This window comes from Arachis hypogaea, chromosome 4 (assembly GCF_003086295.3).
Source record: "Arachis hypogaea cultivar Tifrunner chromosome 4, arahy.Tifrunner.gnm2.J5K5, whole genome shotgun sequence".
NCBI lineage: Eukaryota > Viridiplantae > Streptophyta > Magnoliopsida > Fabales > Fabaceae > Arachis > Arachis hypogaea.
In genome coordinates this window covers 32,733,955-32,747,157 of record NC_092039.1, presented here as the reverse complement: position 1 = coordinate 32,747,157, position 13,203 = coordinate 32,733,955, and positions in this window count along the sequence as shown.

The following is a 13,203-nucleotide window of genomic DNA, read 5'->3' as shown; positions in this document are numbered from 1 at the left end:
TCACTTCCTTCTTGACAACTTCTAAGATGGTTGGATTCAATCTTCTCTGTGGTTGACGGACAGGCTTTGCTCCCTCTTCTAAGAATATTCTATGTTCACAAACTTGAGGGCTAATGCCTACTATATCCGCCAAGCTCCATCCAATTGCTTTTTTATGCGTCCTCAATACACTAAGCAGTTGTTCCTCTTGTTGGGAAGTGAGCTCCCTCGCAATGATAACTGGAAACTTCTGCTTGTCCTCAAGGTAAGCATATTTGAGGTGTGGAGGAAAGGGCTTTAATTCCATTTTTTGCTCATGGTTTGGCTCTGGATCATCCGGGGCTAGTGAAAATGGTAACGAATCTTCAGTATGATCAGAGGGTGTCCCCACACTTGGATCTTGCTCCATGTGACTCTCCTCCATTTCTTCCTGGTGAATTTCAGCTATAACTTCGTCAATGATGTCACATTGGAATATAGAATGATCTTCTGGAGGATGCGTCATAGCTTCATCCAGATTGAAACACACTGTTCTGCCATCTACCTCAAATGAATAGTTTTCTTGAAAAGGCATCCAGCTTGAACTTCGAAGTCTTCAAAAACGGTCTTCCAAGCAGGATTGATGAAGGCTTTCCCGAGTCATTTTGGGGCATCTCCAAGATATAAAAGTCAATGGAAAACGTGAGCCCCTTAATGCTCACTAACACATCTTCAGCAATGCCAACCACTGTAATAATGCTTTTATCTGCTAACACAAAACGAGCTGCCGACCTTTTTAAGGGAGGGAGCCTTAAAGCATTATATATAGGCAAGGGTATAATACTCACGCACGCTCCTAAATCACACATACAGTCAGAAAATATCACACTTCCTATGGTACATTTAACCATACATGGGCCTGGATCACTACATTTTTTAGGTATATTTCCCATTAAAGCAGATATAGAACTACCTAAAGGAATAGTTTCTAATTCATTAATTTTATCTTTATGTATGCACAATTCTTTTAGAAACTTTGCGTATTTAGGTACTTGCTGAATAACATAAAAAAGAGAAATATTTACCTCAACCTTTTTGAAGATTTCTACCATTTTGGGATCAAGTTCCATCTGCTTTCTGGCTTTCTTAGCAAGGTGTGGAAATAGGATAGGAGTGGCGTCTCTTACAGCTTTAGCTTGCTGGGGTTCTGCATTCCTTGGTTGGGCTGCTTCTGCTTCAGTGATGAGCGGATAATTTGTACGCTTTTTGGCATTGTTTTTAGTATGTTTTTAGTATGATCTAGTTAGTTTTTAGTATATTTTTATTAGTTTTTAGTTAAAATTCACTTTTCTGGACTTTACTATGAGTTTGTGTGTTTTTCTGTGATTTCAGGTATTTTCTGGCTGAAATTGAGGGACCTGAGCAAAAATCTGATTCAGAGACTAAAAAGGACTGCAGATGTTGTTGGATTCTGACCTCTCTGTACTCGAAGTGGATTTTCTGGAGCTACAAAAGCCCAATTGGCGCGCTCTCAATGGCGTTGGAAAGTATACATCCTGGGATTTCCAACAATATATGATAGTCCATATTTTGCCCAAGATTTGATGGCCCAAACCGGCGTTCAAAGTCACCCTCAGAATTCCCAACGTTAAACGCCGGAACTGGCACCAAAGTGGGAGTTAAACGCCCAAACTGGCACCAAAGCTGGCGTTTAACTCCAAGAAGAGTCTCTACACGAAAATGCTTCAATGCTCAGCCCAAGCACACACCAAGTGGGCCCGGAAGTGGATTTTTATGTCATTTACTCATCTCTGTAAACCCTAGGCTACTAGTTCTCTATATATAGGACCTTTTACTATTGTATTTGGAATCTTCTGATCTTTGGAATCTTTTGTTCTTCTGATCTTTTGATCATTGGGAGGCTGGCCTCACGGCCATGCCTAGACCTTGTTCTTATGTATTTTCAACGGTGGAGTTTCTACACACCATAGATTAAGGTGTGGAGCTCTGCTGTACCTCGAGTATTAATGCAATTACTATTGTTCTTCTATTCGATTCTGCTTGTTCTTGTTCTAAGATATCACTTGTTCTTCAACTTGATGAATGTGATGATCCGTGACACTCATCATCATTCTCACCTATGAACGTGTGCCTGACAACCACCTCCGTTCTACCTTAGATTGGGTGGATATCTCTTGGATTCCTGATACACGATGCATGGTTGATCGCCTGACAACCGAGCGCTCGCCTGACAACCGAGCCAGCCATTCCGTGAGATCAGAGTCTTCGTGGTATAAGCTAGAACTGATGGCGACATTCAAGAGAATCCAGAAGATCTAAACCTTGTCTGTGGTATTCTGAGTAGGATTCAATGATTGAATGACTATGACGAGCTTCAAACTCCTGAGGGCGGGGCGTTAGTGACAGACGCAAAAGAATCACTGGATTCTATTCCGGCCTGATTGAGAACCGACAGATGGATAGCCGTGCCGTGACAGGGTGCGTTGAACATTTCCACTGAGAGGATGGGAGGTAACCACTGACAACGGTGAAACCCTTGCATACAGCTTGCCATGGAAAGGAGTAAGAAGGATTGGATGAAGACAGTAGGAAAGCAGAGAGACGGAAGGGACCAAGCATCTTCATACGCTTATCTGAAATTCCCACCAATGAATTACATAAGTATCTCTATCTTTATCTTTATGTTTTATTCGTATATCACCCATATCCATTTGAGTTTGCCTGACTAAGATTTACAAGGTGATCATAGCTTGCTTCATACCAACAATCTCTGTGGGATCGACCCTTACTCGCGTAAGGTTTATTACTTGGACGACCCAGTACACTTGCTGGTTAGTTGTGCGAAGTTGTGATAAAGAGTTGAGATTACAATTGTGCGTACCATGTTGATGGCGCCATTGATGATCACAATTTCGTGCACCAAGTTTTTGGCGCCGTTGCCGGGGATTGTTCGAGTATGGACAACTGACGGTTCATCTTGTTGCTTAGATTAGGTATTTTTTCTTCAGAGTTCTTAAGAATGAATTCTAGAGTTTCATGATGATCTGTCAAAGTCTGGCTGGCTGTGAAGCCATGTCTAATTTTATTGGACCGAGGTTTCAACTTATCATCACAAGAGCATGTTGATTTCTATCAATCTTGCTGTTGGAGCAGTGATCTGCTAAGGCTTGGCTGGCCATTGGCCATGTCTAGTGTTTTGGATCGGAGCTTTCTTTGAAAGCTTGGCTGGCTATGAAGCCATGTCTAATTCCTGGACCGGAGTCTTAGACTAGCATTGCAATGATTCCTGGAATTCTCATTAAGAATTTTGATATCTTTATTTTCTTCTCCACTTAATTTTCGAAAAAACCAAAAAAATTTACAAAATCATAAAATCCAAAAATTTCTTGTTTGAGTCTAGAGTCTCATTTTAAGTTTGGTGTCAATTGCATGTTTTTGTTCTTCTTGCACTCATTAATCTTCAAGTTGTTCTTGATGATTTCTTACTCTGATCTTTGAATTCTCTTGACTTGAGTGTTTGTGTGTCTCATATGCATTCTCATTTTGTTAGTGTCAGTAGTATACAAACTGCTAAGTTTGATGTCTTGCATGCATTATTATTTGATTTTAGTTGCATTTTGATTATTCCTCACTATTAAAAATCCAAAAATATTTTTAATTTGTGTCTTTTCAAGTCAATAATACAGAGAATTGAAGATTCAGAACATACAGCAGAGGAATTACACAGAAAAAGCTGGGCGTTCAAAATGCCCAGTGAAGAAGACAGACTGGCGTTTAAATGCCAGCCAGAGTGCCTGGCTGGGCGTTTAACGCCCAAAAGGGTAGAGTTTTGGGCGTTAAACGCCAGAATGTGCACCATTCTGGGCGTTTAACGCCAGGATGGCACAAGAGGGAAGATTTTGTTTTCAAATCAATTTTTTTTTAGTTTTCAAAATCTTTTTAAAATCAAATCTTTTTCAAATCATATCTTTTCAATCAAATCTTTTTCAAAATCAATTTCTTTCCATACTTGCTATCAATTAATGATTTGATTCAACATTTCAAGTATGTTGCCTTTTCTGTTGAGAAAGGTTTAATGTTTGAATCATATATTTTCTTGTTAGCCAAGTTATTAATTTTTAAAATCAAATCTTTTTAAAATGTTTTTCAAATCATATCTTCTCAATCACATTTTTTTTAAAAAAACCAATCATATCTTCTTAAATCACATCTTTTTCAAAATAGTTTTCAATCATATCTTTTTAATTTCTAATCTCAAAATCTTTTTCAAAATCACTGGATTTCTTTTCCACTCTTGGTTTTCGAAAATCAATTAAAGTTTTTCAAAATGTTTTTAAAATCTTTTTAATATTTTCGAAAATTTCTCCCCCTCTTCTCACCTCCTTCTATTTATGGACTAACACTATTCCTTAATGCAAAATTTGAACTCCATCTTCTTTGATAAGTTCGAATTTTCTACTTCTGCCTTCTATTTTTCTTTTCCTCTGACACCTCAAGGAATCTCTATACTGTGACATAAAGGATTCCACATTTTCTTGTTCTCTTCTCTTTCTTATGAGCAGGAGCAAAGACAAAAGCATTCTTGTTGAGGCTGACCCTGAACCTGAAAGGACCTTGAAGCGAAAGCTAAGAGAAGCTAAGGCACAATTCTCTGTAGAGGACCTAACAGAAATCTTCAAAGAAGAAGAACCCATGGCAGCCGAAAACAACAACAATGCCAACAATGCAAGGAAGGTACTGGGTGACTTTACTGCACCTACTCCCGACTTCTATGGGAGAAGCATCTCTATCCCTGCCATTGGAGCAAACAACTTTGAGCTTAAGCCTCAATTAGTTTCTCTAATGCAACAGAATTGCAAGTTCCATGGACTTCCATTGGAAGATCCTCATCAGTTCTTAGCTGAGTTCTTGCAAATCTGTGACACTGTCAAGACTAATGGGGTTGACCCTGAGGTCTACAGACTTATGCTATTCCCTTTTGCTGTAAGAGACAGAGCTAGGACATGGCTGGACTCACAACCTAAAGAAAGCCTGAACTCTTGGGAAAAGCTAGTCAATGCCTTCTTGGCAAAGTTCTTTCCACCTCAAAAATTGAGTAAGCTTAGAGTGGAAGTCCAAACCTTCAGACAGAAGGAAGGAGAATCCCTCTATGATGCTTAGGAAAGATACAAACAATTAATCAGAAAGTGTCCATCTGATATGCTTTCTGAATGGAGCATCATAGGTATTTTCTATGATGGTCTGTCTGAACTGTCCAAGATGTCTTTGGATAGCTCTGCTGGAGGATCTCTTCATCTGAAGAAGACGCCTACAAAAGCTCAAGAGCTGATTGAAATGGTTGCAAATAACCAATTCATGTACACTTCTGAAAGGAATGCTGTAAATAATGGGACTAATCAGAAGAAAGGAGTTCTTGAGATTGACACTCTGAATGCCATATTGGCTCAAAACAAAATATTGACTCAACAAGTCAATTTGATTTCTCAAAGTCTGTCTGGAATGCAAAATGCACCAGGTAGTACTAAGGAGGCTTCATCTGAAGAAGAAGCTTATGATCCTGAGAACCCTTCAATGGAAGAGGTGAATTACATGGGAGAACCCTATGGAAACACCTATAATCCTTTATGGAGAAATCATCCAAATCTCTCATGGAAGGATCAACAGAGACCTCAACAAGGTTTCAACAATAGTAATGGTGGAAGAAACAGGTTTAGCAATAGCAAGCCTTTTCCATCATCTTCTCAGCAACAGACAGAGAGTTCTAAGCAGAACACCTCTGACTTAGCAACCATGGTCTCTGATCTAATCAAAACCACTCAAAGTTTCATGACTGAAACAAGGTCCTCCATTAGAAACTTGGAGGCACAAGTGGGTCAGCTGAGCAAGAAAATTACTGAACTCCCTCCTAGTACTCTTCCAAGCAATACAGAAGAAAATCCAAAAGGAGAGTGCAAGGCCATCAACATGGCCGAATTTGGAGAGGAAGGAGAGGCAGTGAACGCCACTGAGGAAGACCTCAATGGACGTCCACTGACCTCCAATGAGTTCCCCAATGAGGAACCATGGGAATCTGAGGCTCAAAATGAGACCATAGAGATTCCATTGGACTTACTTCTGCCATTCATGAGCTCTGATGAGTATTCTTCCTCTGAAGAGGATGAGTATGTCACTGAAGAGCAAGTTGCTAAATACCTTGGAGCAATCATGAAGCTAAATGACAAGTTATTTGGAAATGAGACTTGGGAAGATGAACCCCCTTTGCTCACCAAAGAACTGGATGACTTGTCTAGGCAGAAATTACCTCAAAAGAGACAGGATCCTGGGAAGTTTTCAATACCTTGTACCATAGGCACCATGACCTTCAAGAAGGCCTTGTGTGACCTAGGGTCAAGTGTAAACCTCATGCTTCTCTCTGTAATGGAGAAGCTAGGGATCTTTGAGGTGCAAGCTGCAAAAATCTCACTAGAGATGGCAGACAACTCAAGAAAACAAGCTCATGGACTTGTAGAGGATGTTCTGGTAAAGGTTGAAGACCATTACATCCCTGCTAATTTTATAGTCCTAGAGACTAGGAAGTGCATGGATGAATCCATCATCCTTGGCAGACCCTTCCTAGCCACAGCAAAGGCTGTGATTGATGTTGATAGAGGAGAATTGATCATTCAAGTGAATGAAGAATCCTTGGTGTTTAAGGCTCAAGGATATCCCTCTGTCATCATGGAGAGGAAGCATGAAGAGCTTCTCTCAAAACAGAGCCAAACAGAGCCCCCACAGTCAAACTCTAAGTTTGGTGTTGGGAGGCCACAACCAACTTCTAAGTTTGGTGTTGAACCCCCACATTCAAACTCTAAGTTTGGTGTTGGGAGGTTCCAACATTGCTCTGAGCATCTGTGAGGCTCCATGAGAGCCCACTGTCAAGCTATTGACATTAAAGAAGCGCTTGTTGGGAGGCAACCCAATGTTATATTTTATCTATTTTCCTTTGTTATTTTATGTTTTCTGTAGGTTGATGATCATGAGAAGTCACAAAATCAATTGAAAAAGTAAAAACAAAATGAAAAACAGAAAGAAAAACAGCACACCCTGGAGGAAGAACCTGCTGGCGTTTAAACGCCAGTAAGGCTAGCAGATGGGCGTTTAACGCCCAGTCTGGCACCATTCTGGGCGTTTAACGCCAGAAAGGGGCACCAGACTGGCGTTAAACGCCAGTAAAGGGCAAGAACTTGGCGTTAAACGCCAGAAATGGGCACCAGCCCGGCGTTTAACGCCAGAAATGGCACAAAGAGCAATTTTGCTCGCCACTTGGTGCAGGGATGACTTTTCCTTGACACCTCAGGATCTGTGGACCCCACAAGATCCCTACCTACCCCCACCACTCTCTCTCTTCTTCACCCATTCACCAATCACCTCAACACCTCTTCCCCAAAAACCCTTCCCCTATCCAATCCCATCTTTCTCTTCACCACTCACATCCATCCTTCATAAAACCCTACCTACCCCACCATTCAAATTCAAACCACTTTCCCACCCAAACCCACCCATACATAACCGAACCTTACCCCTCTTCCCACTCCTATATAAACCCATCTTCACTCCTTCATTTTCACACAACATAAACACTACTCCTTACCCTTTTGGCCGAACCACAAAGCCATTTCCATCTCCTCTATTTCTTCTTCTTCTACTCTCTTCTTTCTTCTTTTGCTCGAGGACGAGCAAACCTTTTAAGTTTGGTGTGGTAAAAGCATTGCTTTTTGTTTTTCCATAACCATTTATGGCATCCAAGGCCAGAGAAACCTCTAGAAAGAGGAAAGGGAAGGCAAAAGCTTTCACCTCCGAGTCATGGAAAATGGAGAGATTCATCTCAAGGGTGCATCAAGACCACTTCTATGAAGTTGTGGCCTTGAAGAAGGTGATCCCCGAGGTCCCTTTCAAACTCAAAAAGAGTGAATATCCGGAGATCCGACATGAGATCCGAAGAAGAGGTTAGGAAGTTCTTACCAACCCCATTCAACAAGTCAGAATCTTAATGGTTCAAGAGTTCTATGCCAATGCATGGATCACCAAGAACCATGATCAAAGTGTGAACCCGGACCCAAAGAATTGGCTTACTATGGTTCGGGGGAAATACTTGGATTTTAGTCCGGAAAATGTAAGGTTAGCATTCAACTTGCCCATGATGCAAGGATATGAACATCCTTACACTAGAAGGGTCAACTTTGATCAAAGGTTGGACCAAGTCCTCACAATCATTTGTGAAGAGGGCGCCCAATGGAAGAGAGATTCAAGAGGAAAGCCGGTTCAATTGAGAAGGCATGACCTCAAGCCCGTGGCTAGAGGATGGTTGGAGTTTATCCAACGCTCAATCATTCCCACTAGCAACCGGTCCGAAGTTCCTATAGACCGGGCTATCATGATTCATAGCATCATGATTGGAGAAGAAATAGAAGTTCATGAGGTTATATCCCAAGAACTTTATAAGGTGGCAGACAAGTCCTCTACCTTGGCAAGGTTAGCCTTTCCTCATCTCATTTGTCACCTCTGTTATTCAGTTGGAGTTGACATAGAGGGAGACATCCCCATTGATGAGGACAAGCCCATTACTAAGAAGAGGATGGAGCAAACAAGAGACCCCTCTCATCATCAAATCCCTGAGATGCCTCAAGGGATGCACTTTCCTCCACAAAACTATTGGGAGCAACTAAACACCTCCCTAGGAGAATTGAGTTCCAACATGGGACAACTAAGGGTGGAGCACCAAGAACATTCCATCCTCTTCCATGAAATTAGAGAAGATCAAAGAATCAAGAGAGAGGAGCAACAAAGACAAGGAAGAGACATTGAGGAGCTCAAGCACTCCATAGGATCTTCAAGAGGAAGAACAAGCCGCCATCACTAAGGTGGACCCGTTCTTTAATTTCCTTGTTCTTTATTTTCCTGTTTTTCGAATTTTAGTGCTTATGTTTATCTATGTTTGTGTCTTGTGATCATTAGTGTCTTAGTGTCTATGCCTTAAAGTTATGAATGTCCTATGAATCCATCACCTCTCTTAAATGAAAAATGTTCTTAATTGAAAAAGAGAAGAATTGCATGAATTTTAAATTTTATAACAGTTTAATTATCTTGATGTGGTGGCAATACTTTTGTTTTCTGAATGTATGCTTAAACAGTGCATATGTCTTTTGAATTTGTGGTTCATGAATGTTGGCTCTTAAAAGAATGATGAAAAAGGAGACATGTTACTGAGGATCTAAAAAATCATAAAAATGATTCTTGAAGCAAGAAAAAGCAGTGAATACAAAAAAAAAGAAAAGAAAAAAAATTCGAAAAAAGAAAGAAAAAGAAAGAGAAAAGGAAAGAAAAAGAAAGAAAAAGAAAGAAATAAAGTTGTGATCCAAGGCAAAAAAAGAGTGTGCTTAAGAACCCTGGACACCTCTACTTGGGGACTCTAGCAAAGCGGAGTCACAATCTGAAAAGGTTCATCCAATTATGTGTCTGTGGCATGTATGTATCCGTTGGTAATAGTGGAAGACAGAGTGCTTTGGGCCACGGCCAAGACTCAATAAGTAGCTGTGTTCAAGAATCATCATACTTAACTAGGAGAATCAATGACACTATCTGGATTCTGAGTTCCTAAAGAAGCCAATCATTCTGAATTTCAAAGGATAGAGTGAGATGCCAAAACTGTTCAGAGGCAAAAAGCTAAAAGCCCCGCTCATCTAATTAATACTGATCTTCATAGATGTTTTTGGAATTCATTGCATATTCTCTTCTTTTTATCTTATTTGATTTTCAGTTGCTTGAGGACAAGCAACAATTTAAGTTTGGTGTTGTGATGAGCGGATAATTTGTACGCTTTTTGGCATTATTTTTAGTATGTTTTTAGTATGATCTAGTTAGTTTTTAGTATATTTTTATTAGTTTTTAGTTAAAATTCACTTTTCTGGACTTTACTATGAGTTTGTGTGTTTTTCTATGATTTCAGGTATTTTCTAGCTGAAATTGAGGGACCTGAGCAAAAATCTGATTCAGAGACTAAAAAGGACTGCAGATGCTGTTGGATTCTGACCTCCCTGCACTCGAAGTGGATTTTCTGGAGCTACAGAAGCCCAATTGGCGCGCTCTCAACGGCGTTGGAAAGTAGACATCCTAGGCTTTCCAGCAATATATGATAGTTCATATTGTGCCCAAAATTTGATGGCCCAAACTGGCGTTCAAAGTCACCCTCAGAATTCCCAGCGTTAAACGCCGGAACTGGCACCAAAGTGGGAGTTAAACGCCCAAACTGGCACCAAAGCTGGCGTTTAACTCCAAGAAGAGTCTCTACACGAAAATGCTTCAATGCTCAGCCCAAGCACACACCAAGTGGGCCCGGAAGTGGATTTTTATGTCATTTACTCATCTCTGTAAACCCTAGGCTACTAGTTCTCTATATATAGGACCTTTTACTATTGTATTTGGAATCTTCTGATCTTTGGAATCTTTTGTTCTTCTGATCTTTTGATCATTGGGAGGCTGGCCTCACGGCCATGCCTAGACCTTGTTCTTATGTATTTTCAACGGTGGAGTTTCTACACACCATAGATTAAGGTGTGGAGCTCTGCTGTACCTCGAGTATTAATGCAATTACTATTGTTCTTCTATTCAATTCCGCTTGTTCTTGTTCTAAGATATCACTTGTTCTTCAACTTGATGAATGTGATGATCCGTGACACTCATCATCATTCTCACCTATGAACGTGTGCCTGACAACCACCTCCGTTCTACCTTAGATTGGGTGGATATCTCTTGGATTCCTGATGCACGATGCATGGTTGATCGCCTGACAACCGAGCCAGCCATTCCGTGAGATCAGAGTCTTCGTGGTATAAGCTAGAACTGATGGCGGCATTCAAGAAAATCCGGAAGGTCTAAACCTTGTCTGTGGTATTCTGAGTAGGATTCAATGATTGAATGACTGTGACGAGCTTCAAACTCCTGAGGGCGGGGCGTTAGTGACAGACCCAAAAGAATCACTGGATTCTATTCCGGCCTGATTGAGAATCGACAGATGGATAGCCGTGCCGTGACAGGGTGCGTTGAACATTTCCACTGAGAGGATGGGAGGTAACCACTGACAACGGTGAAACCCTTGCATACAGCTTGCCATGGAAAGGAGTAAGAAGGATTGGATGAAGACAGTAGGAAAGCAGAGAGACGGAATGGACCAAGCATCTTCATATGCTTATCTGAAATTCCCACCAATGAATTACATAAGTATCTCTATCTTTATCTTTATGTTTTATTCGTATATCACCCATATCCATTTGAGTTTGCCTGACTAAGATTTACAAGGTGACCATAGCTTGCTTCATACCAACAATCTCTGTGGGATCGACCCTTACTCGCGTAAGGTTTATTACTTGGACGACCCAGTACACTTGCTGGTTAGTTGTGCGAAGTTGTGATAAAGAGTTGAGATTACAATTGTGCGTACCATGTTGATGGCGCCATTGATGATCACAATTTCGTGCACCATTCAGCCATGCCTTGTGCTTCATCTTCTTCTTCAACATCCTCTATCTCAACCATGTCCTCAACTGGGGCGTGTTCCAGCGGGTTTGGTTCCTCAGGATTCCTCCCTTGTAGTGTGGTTCCAGACCTCAAGGTAATGGCATTAATGCCACCTTTGGGGTTGGGTAATGGTTGAGAGAGAATTCCACTGGAGCTTGAAGGCTGGTTGTTGGAGTTATTTAGTGATCCAATCTGTGAGACAAGAGCTTGCAAAGTAGAGTTCAGACCATTTAGAGTAGAAGTAAGGTTGTTTTCCATGGCCTGCTATCTCCGATCAATAGATTGTAATAACTCATCATTAGAAGATGAAGAGGGATAAGTGATTTGAGGGGTTTGCTGAGATGCTTGAGGCTGCCTTAGATGAGGTGCTCTGTAGGCCTGATTCTGATTCTACTACCTAAAGTTGTTATTGTTATTCCACCTCTGGTTTCCATTGTTATCTCTGCCTCCTCTGTTATGATTGTCCTTCCAACCCTGGTTAGAATTATCTCTCCAACCTTGGTTGGAATTGTCCTGCCATCCATGATTGTAGCTGCTACCTTGATTGTATCCTTGATTGGGGTGGTCATAGAAGTTATGAGTGGCTGTCTCAGTGTTGTCTTCTTGTTGGAGCTGCGGACATTCATAAGTATAATGACTATAATCAGCACAGATCCTGCATACTCTTTGTGGAACCAACTGTTGGCTTTACTGTGGTGCGGAAGGATGAGCTTGCTGAGCTTGTTGTTGACTCAATTGCATCTGCTTTAGTAAGTTGGTCATTTCACATATACTCTGAGTTAGAGTAGTAGTTTCTTTGCTAGAGGATACCTCGGCAACAACTTTTGAGTGACCTTGCCTCTGCCTGTGATTCCTAGTGGATTCAGCTAAGTCGCTGATCAACTGCCATGCTTCTTCAGTGGTCTTATACTTTTTCATAGACCCATTGCTAGCACCTTCCAATGTGGTATTATCTTGAGGCTTCATGCCCTGTGTGAAGTAGCCAAGCGGCACTAACTTCTCAATCATGTGGTGGGGACATACTTCCAGAAGATTGTTGAAGCACTCCCAAAATTCGTGGAGAGGCTTGGATTCACCTTGAACAATCATGGAAATTTCCTTCCTCAATCTATCAGTAACTTCAGCTGGAAAGAATTTTTCCAAAAATTCCCTTCTAAGCGTATCCCAGTTAGCAACAATTGCTCTAGGTTGGGCATAGTACCACTTTCTCGCCTTTCCCTCAAGAGAGAACGGGAAGGCTTTTAACAAAATAGAAGTTTCATCTGCACCATCACACCTGATAGTAGAACAGGCTGCCTGGAAATCCCTAAGGTGCTTGATAGGCTTTTGAGCAGTAAGCCATGAAACTTAGGCATCAAGTTGAGTAGTGCAGTCTTTAGTTCAAAATCTGCAGCCACCGCTGGGTGATGTGCTTTATACGGTTGTAGTGTGAAATCAGGGGCTCCAGCTTCCTGGATAGTAACTCTCCTAGGTGCTGCCATGTCACCTGCACATAAATCAACCAAATCAGTAGAAAAGGAGCTTGTTTCTTCCTTAAGTGACATTTCAGATTCGTCCTCGGAGAGGACTAACCGACGCCGAGCTTGCCTTATACGTGAAATAGTTCTTTCAATCTCAGGATCAAATACTGGCAATCTTGGATCAGGAAGTGAACGCGTCATTCAATGACAG